This window comes from Orcinus orca, chromosome 7, assembly GCF_937001465.1.
Source record: "Orcinus orca chromosome 7, mOrcOrc1.1, whole genome shotgun sequence".
NCBI lineage: Eukaryota > Metazoa > Chordata > Mammalia > Artiodactyla > Delphinidae > Orcinus > Orcinus orca.
The window spans coordinates 92,531,401-92,539,821 of record NC_064565.1 but is presented as its reverse complement, the minus strand read 5'-3'; the positions used below and the strand labels follow the sequence as shown (position 1 = coordinate 92,539,821).

Sequence of the window (8,421 nt, the reverse complement as noted above, 5' to 3'; positions counted from 1 at the left end):
GTGCCTTTTCTAGTATAGCAAAGCCTCTTTTACGACATGATTACTTTATCATAATTGCATAAGTACTAAAGATGGAATATTGCATTATAAGGGTTGATCCCCAGTAGAACTACTAAGTACTACCCTTAGATCTGGGCAACTGGGCTGCTGACCTGGGCTCTGTGCTTTAGGTCCTCCTCTGGCTACATCTCTTTCTGGACAAGAAGGTGACTACCTAGAGCTTCCTCCTTCTAGACCAGGTTGCTGGGGCATCAGAATTCCCTGTACCAAAGCCAAGGGTCTATCTCTAGAGCTGTACAGGCTTTTTCCCCAGGGCTTCCTGGGTGCTAATCCAGCTGCCAGGGTGTTCTCAAAAGCCTGAGGAGTGACTATGGCTGGGAAAGCTGTCAATAAAGTTAGGCATGGCAGCCGGGTTGTCTGCATGAACATATTTGGGGCTTTGTGGTGCAGGACAGGGTCTGGGCTGGGAAACTGAAGGCATCCATTTGTTTTCTTGCCCTGGCTCTTGTAAATATCAGAGTATACCTGCTCAGCTCCCCGGTTCTGGTGAAATGAACTTTGTATGTATGTATATGTGTGTGTAATTTTTTTTTTTTCCACCACTGTGCAATGTAATATCTTCACATTTAGCTCCATGAAATAACAGCTCACTTATTGGGGGCCTTATATTGCCAAACACTAATACAAACTTTTACTGTAAACTAACTTATTCAAAACACTTTGAGGTAGATAATATTATTGCTATTATTACATTATTATTATTGTCACCATCCCCATTTTACCTATGGGGAAACTGAGGCACAGAGAAGTAAAATAATTTGTGAAGACCTGAGAATGAATAAGCGCCAGAGCCAGGATTTTAATTACAAGACAAGGCGGCTTCCATTCAGTCTCCTTTGCTTTTCTACCCCAATTCTACTTATCCTTCAAGGTAGGCTCAAGCCCTTGGTTTTTTGTAGAGGCCTGTCTGAGTGGCTCCATCCTCCCTCTAATCTTCTGAACTTCTGGAATTTCTTCTGCCTTTATCACTTGTTGGGTATTTACTGTTTTGGACTGCTGGACATCTTTCCATCTAGAGGGTAAAGATGACTAGACTCTTGACTGACAGTTAGTTGAGTAGGCAGGTGACTTGTTTCCCAGAGCAAGTACGGTGGACTCTGTGATGGGCTGCCCAGATCCCCTATCAAAAAAGGACTCATTGCCCCAGCTGCTGGAAGTGGTGGCAGTAGATTGCCTTCAGTGGTCAAACCCTCCAAGGACTGTATCAACTGCAGAGGGCCACCTTGCCTAAGACCGTGCTCCCTCTCAGAGTAGCCCACATCCACTGACTGATGGATGTGGACATGGAAAGACCTGGCCGTCTTGGCCAGTGGTGTGCTGGAGCCAGCTTCTGCTGGCCCTTGAGACCTGACTGTGCACATCTCCAACCCCATGTTCAGTGACACGACATCCAGAACTTGAAATTAGGCATCGTGTGGTGTTTACACCATGGAAATTGGCAGACAGTAACAAATCAGGCCTTTTGTTTTTTCAGAGTCAATTTGCCAGCACACCACTTGTTCTTGGCCCGATTCAGGACTATTCTAAAGCCTCTGACAGGCCACTCTGTCTCAGAGGTCTTCATGGGGGTGGCAAGGCTGCTGTTGGGCCTTACAACTCTACCTTTCCCTCTGCCCAGTTTGGCTCTCACCCCTCCTATACACACGTGCTGATCCCACGGGCACTCCCTGCATGCTGAACTCTCTCTGAGTTTGCTTCCTGGGAACTCAACCTGCAACTCTTTTTTTTTTTGGTAAGTTAAGTTTTATTTGGGGCAAAATGAGGACTATAGCCAGGGAGAAAGCTTCTCAGATAGCTTTCAGGCCAGGTGTTGAAGGGCAGCAACTCCTGCAGCTCCTAATGCTGTTAAAGTTTACCTAGCTTTGCAGATTTCTTAGGCATTTTATCAGGAATGCTAGGTTTTCCCAGAAGGAAGTTCAGAATATATCATACAAAAAGGTTCTGTCCCATGTCAAGATTGAAGAAGTTTTCCTTTTACAAGGTTTTAACTTTCTGGACCATTCCATCAACAGGTAAGCTCTTAATGGAGGCCTCTGGTTGGTACTAACCATCATACAAGCCACCATGAACCCATGAACCACCTACCTGGAGAACAATGAATTCCTGTAATATGTGCTTGTTGAATGACTAAAATGAAACACATTCAAATTGCCCAATTAAAGACTTTTTTTGTAAGAGTCTATCACTTATTCTTGATCTTTCTGGTTAAAAAAGACATAGTATGTGGTAATAGGGTGGGGAATCATTGAATATTTTGCTTCGTTGAAGGCTTTTCACTATTTTTTTCTGTTTGCCTACTTGTAGAAGTGATAGCAAAAGACTCAAAAACATATATGGCCTGATCATTGGCTAATCAGAAAGAACCCTGCCTCTCATGCAAAAGAAGGGTCAGGTATCAATCCTTTGGGTGTTGAATCTTAGGATGGGTGAGGAGGGAATTCCTTGGAAAGCGATTTGTGACACTTAGGAAGCTTAGGGACAGAAGCTAGTTACCAGCTTGTATGCAACTGTTTCAATATTTCAGCAATGGGATGTCTTTGCGGGTGCCTCCCAGCTGAAGAGCAAGCTCAGTTGTACTTTTAAGCTGCTCCATTTATGACTTTAGTATTCTACATCTCAAACGCTTTTAATTTACCTAATGAGACAAACAAATATTATGATATTGCTCTCAGTGAGTATCCCAATCATCTTTACCTGGGCATATCTGTGCACATGGGGTGAAGTATACTTGGCTTGCAAATTCTAGGCTATAAATAGCACCAACATTTTCTGATTAAGTTTAAAATATTTTTTGATGCAACTTTTGTTTTATTTCTTGGAAGACAGTATTGCTTTATTGAATCTGGACTTGACCATTATTTTATAAAGGAAAGCTAAGTTGAAAAAATTTTAATGAAGAGATACAATAATAAAATCTTACATGTCATTTGGTATTTCACTTTGTTTTAATGCACATTTATTAAGATCATTTCCTAGGTACCGTAAGTGGTGTGGAGAATACAAAGATGAATAAGGCAAGCTCCCTGCCCTTCAGGGGATGCAGAGGGGATATAATGGGGGATCCTAAAGCAGGATAATGGGAATGAATGGAAGAGTATCCAGGAGTGGTAAAAAAATGTAAGTCTGGAGTATAGAGTGGGAGAAAAGAAGTATTCTGGAGATAAGTCTGGAATGGTGGAGTATTAGGATGCTTTCAGTTGTAAATGACAGAGACCAACACAAACCACCTTTAGCAAACAGGGATTTAATTGGCAGTATAACTGCAAGGTCTAGAAGGTATACATAGGTGGCCCTATGTATACCTATGTGGGGTAATAATGATGTGTCAAGATAGGGTCATCAGCTGTAACAAATGTATTACCGTAGTGCAAGATGTTGATAGTGGGAGAGGTTGTGCGTGTTTTGGGGCAGCAGGTATCTGGGAACTCTGTACTTCTCTGCTCATTCTCTACAAAATAAAAGTCTATATATAAAAAAAAAAAGCAGCTGGGGCTTTTGAATAGAGATGTGAATTTAAATATTTAAATTCAGAGGAGCAAAATGACCCCTGCTGACCAAATGGAGGCCTGAGAGCCAGCAACTGCCCAGCTGAGATCGTTCTCAGCCTTTGACTTTTCAGCCCTTTTCTGGGATCGCACTGAGAATCTATATTAGTGATAATGAGTAAATCCAGTCATTCTGTAAATGTGGCTGTTTAAGGCATTTAATGTGCCAGACCCTGTGCTTAATGCATGGTGGGAAATAAATCACAAAGCATTGGCCCTGCCCTCCAACTTCATAGACTGGTATAGTTTTTCTCAAAGAATAGTCCAATAAGGAGCACTTTGAGGCACTTGCTAAAATAACAGAATTCAGGACTTTTTGTAGACCTCCAGAATGAGAATCTACAGGTGTCTGGTCGGGCCACTCAAGATAGCTGTTCTCTTGCTCTCTGTATACCCTCTGCTCGACCAGTGCCTGCTGCACCTACACCCTGCTCACATGACTGACCTTCCTGTGCACTTGCCCCAGGTCCCAGCTGGTGATTGTTCTGATCCGAGGGGTGGTGAGGGGCGTGCCCCTCTGCTGGTTTCTCTGGTAACCCATGAGCCAACCTGACGTCAATTTCTCCTATAATTGGCAATCTCCCCCCACTCTCAGGCCGCCCCCCCCCCAAACTGGGTGCATGACCCAAGAATTTGCATTTTTAACATGCATCCAAGAGCCTTGACTCTCAAAATGTGGCATCACCTGGGAGCTTACTAGAGGTGCAAAGGCCCCACCATAGACCTTTTGAATCATGATCTGCATTTTAACAGGATCCCCACACATTAAAGTTTGAGAAGCACTATTCTAGAAGATTCTGTTACATGCTGAAGTTTGAGAATCAGTGGCCTGGGAAGACTAATGAGTATATAGATGAATTTGGCACAATGTGATGAGTGCATTTATAGAGGAACATGTGAGTTCCTCTGGGCATGTTTACAGGATCCGGTTTCTCTGTCAGAGATTTCCAGGAGAGGTGTGATGCCACTTGCTTCTTAAAAAGCAAGAAGTTGGCCAGGCTAAAGGGATGGGGCAGGGGTGACAGCTCTCATCAGAGGAAACCCAGTGTCAAAAGTCCTGAGGCAAAAGAGAACACTGCATGTTTAAGGAACAAGAGATGTATCTCGAATTGCAGTATAAGTTTTCAAACAAACATTTAAACTCTAAACATCAACCAAAAGAGATATTTTAAAAAATTCAATGGTTAAAGATTCTCTTATTAATCTTTAAGGGAGTGCAGGAATCAGATTTTTCGAATCTTATCATGCTGTTTCTCTGGCCTCCTTTGACAATTTTTTTGTGTGTGTCCATTTCTTCGTTCATTCATTCAAACATATATACATTACACACTGTGCTTTGTGCTTATTATGTGGTGGTTTCTGCCCTCAGGGAGTTTATAGGTGAGGCTGGAGTGGGAGTGGAGAAGCCAGTAGAACAGGTAAATTTTAAAAATGGGTAATTATAAATTGAGAAAATGGCTAAGTGTGCTATGATGGAGAATAAAGCAGGAGACTTCAAGGAAGGTCTTCCAGCCAGACTGAGGTAGGAGACAGATGGGCCCTTGGGCTGGACAGCTGGTGTTTGTCAAGTGGAGTAAAATTGAAACTTTGTTCTCACTCCAAGGGCAAAGGTAGTGGCAGAAGCTGAGCTCTGCTAAAGTAAAGAGATAAGACTACCACTCCTGAGGTCAAGGAAAACTTCCCTGTCTGCGCATGTGCAGAAAGGCTCCTTGAGGGTCAAAAAGGGAGGGGGCGCCACCCCATAATAAGTGTGGACATACACCCACAGGCTTCTGCAGTGGGATCCATCTTAGCAAAAAGTTGCGCACAGCCCTCCTCCCCTCCCTGCCCGCCACTCCTAACGTCTATTGGCTAGGATTCCTGGTTTTCATCCAGGCTACCCAGGTTCAATTCCTGGGCAGGGAACTAGGATCTCTCTTTAGGACCACTCACTGCTGTCTCTCCGAGATCAAGACCACCCTATCCTCTTGCAACGTGGCCAAAGTCACTGTGGGTTGGGTTGGAGTGTCTCACAAAGGAGCACTCAGGTTGCCCACCAGTGCGCGTACACACACACACACACACACACACACACACACACACTTTCTGTTTTGCTGGGAATCCGAATGGGGGTTAAGACCTCCTCTCAAAACCATCCTCTTTCAACCTGCTGGCTACACCATGAAAGGGGAGTGAAAATTGATTTTCATCGCAGCTCCAAACCTGAAATGTGAAGCAATCTCTAGGTTCTAATAGTTCTATTTTCAGAAAGAACTTCTCTTTCTAATTCTCTTAGCCAAGGGAGCTGCTAAATAACAAGTCTGGTCCCTGGCATGTTTCAAGTGAAATTTTCCAATTGCAAACATCCATCTGTGCGTTGGGAGGAGCAGTGAGGAGACTCTGAGGCACATACCATTGTTTTCAAAAAGTGTGTGATGAAAACTGTGCGTAAGAAAACAAAGAGATAAGGAGGCCGGGAGGGTGCGGTCAGGCCCTGAGTGGCGCTGGGTCCCTAAGGCAGGAAAGACGAGTCCTTGCGGCCTGGAACCTTGTGTGTCCGAGTCTCGCTTCCTGAGCTGCTGGAAGGAAGCATTTAAGTGTGGGACCGCAAGAAGCGCTTGTAAACAGAGAGCCGGGCCGGAATGGTCGGTGGCCGAACGGGCCGTGACCGGAGGAGAGCTGGCTGCCAAAGCCGAACCACAGCCAGAAGTAGGCTGCAGGCCCCGCAGGTGAAGGGGGAGAAGTAGCCGGAGGCCAGGTGAGCATCTGCCTGCTTCTGTGCTGCCGGACTGGCCACTGCGGGAAGGGTGTGGGGATGACAGCATTGTGAGTATCCGAGAAGCTCCCTGGCGTAGCGGTGATTTTGCTGTTTCTTCCATGCTCTGGTTTCTATTTCATCCTGGAAACTGCACAGCAGTGCAGTGGATAATAGGTGAGGGGAGACTGTATGATGCGTTGTCTGTTTATTTTTATGAATCAGGTATATAAGTAGAAAGCAGTTGAAATAGCTGATCCCGTTCTGTGTGTTGTTTTTAGTACCCCGCCGCCCCTCCTGGGTCTTAGAAACCAAGCCTCAGCAGAGCTTTTAACTCACATCTAACTGGGGCTTTCAGACTACAACGACTGTTCCATCTGTTGACCTTGTTCATTTTTAATATACAGTAAATGACACTATGTGACTGATGACAAGCATGATTTGGTCTTCCATGAAAGGATTACTAAGCTAAAAGGTCGAGATAAGGACATTTCAGACCCACTCCTCAAATAAAGTGTTACTACTGAGATATACAAATGAATGACAAATTGAGACTGGTCTAGAGTTATAGCTTGCAAAGCAGGACAGATTTGAATTTACTAGGTTAAACTGAGATTGAGCTATGCTGTTGTAAACTAATTTGGAAGTTTTTGTCTTCTTGGAAAAGAGAAATACCTGGGTTTTTTTCCTTTAGTATTATAATTTCAGTAGTCATAGTGAATTATGATTTGTATTCATTCATAAGATACTTTATTATAAAATACCACACATAAATTATAATTGGCAAACCTTAAGATATAAGGCAAATTTTGTTTCATTAACTTCAAAAACAAATGCCTTAACCAAAATTGGGCTAAAAGGTCAGTAGGCATGTGTCACCTTGGTCACATAGTCTAACTTTTAGTTACTAGAAGAATATTAGATTAAATTGCTCATAGAAAAGTGTTTTAAAGTCATGCACATCAAGGAGATAATATTAATGCCTGATGAGTTTGTCTTTCAGTGAGTATTTTCACAATGTAATGGTTCATAGCAAGAACTATAAAGCCATTCTGGGTTTGAATTCCTGCTTGGTCACTTCCTATTGTGTAACCTTGGGCAGTTTATTTGCTATATTTCTTAATCTGTAGTATGGAAATAATAACGGTACTGATTTCATAGGGTTGTTATGACGATTAAATGAGTTAATATTTTTAAAGTTCTTAGAACAGTGCATGTAGTAATTGCGATATACATGTTTGTTAATAAATACATAAAATAAAGATATACCAATGTTGAAAGTAAAATGGTGGTTGCCAGGAGCTGGGGGAGGGGCGAAATGGAGAGTTGTTAAATGGGTATAGAGTTTCCGTTTTGCAAGATGAAGCATTCTAGAGATTAGTCGCACAACAATATGAATGTACATAATAGTTTGGAACTGTACACTTAAAAATAGTTAAGATAGTGAATTTTATGTAATGTACTTTTCCCCACAATTAAATCTTTTTAAAATACCAATGTTAGCAAAGTCATATACAATCATAGGGGAATTTGTTCCAATTTGTTCCAGATACCAAAATTCAACAATGCTCAAGTCCCTTATAAAATGGCGTAGTGCTTGCATATAACCTCTGCTACGCACATCCCCTGGTATAATTTAAATCATCTCTAGATTACTTATAATACCTCATATAATGTAAATTCTATGTCAAGAATTGTAAATTCTATGTAAATAGTTGCCCAGTGCCCAGCAAAATTCAAGTTTTGCTTTTTGGAGCTTTCTGGAGTTTTTTTCCCCCCAATATTTTCAGTCTGTGGTTGGTTAAATTTGTGGATGTGGAACCCAAGGGTACAGAGGGCCGACTGTGTTCAGAATCGTTATTAGCATGCAGCAGCCCCATCCTTAGTTGTCTTTGCCATTGTGAAAATGCAACTTCTGGCAGTCATCAGTAAGATTCACTTATTTGGTAAATTCATGAAATTAAGACATCACAAAGAGCACAAACAAATGATAAGAAACAACATCTAATACCCTATGGCAAGCACAGTTCTGAAAATGCCCCTCCACCAAGATTGCATACCCTCATCCCCAGAACCCGTAAG

General features: G+C 42.5%; 1 protein-coding gene across 6 annotated transcripts in view; it reads left to right on the top strand.

Annotated features, from left to right (window-relative positions):
- The first annotated feature begins 6,164 nt into the window (after positions 1-6,164).
- Positions 6,165-8,421, top strand: part of PLEKHM3 (pleckstrin homology domain containing M3) — a 184,547-nt gene continuing 182,290 nt past the window's right edge. For 2 of the 6 annotated variants that reach the window (XM_033428854.2, XM_033428862.2), the window contains exon 1: positions 6,165-6,342. The gene's annotated coding sequence lies outside the window, so the exon portion shown is untranslated. Of the gene's footprint in view, positions 6,517-8,421 lie in introns of all 6 variants that reach the window. The other 4 variants (XM_004262790.4, XM_033428868.2, XM_033428843.2 and 1 more) reach the window with 3 other exon arrangements.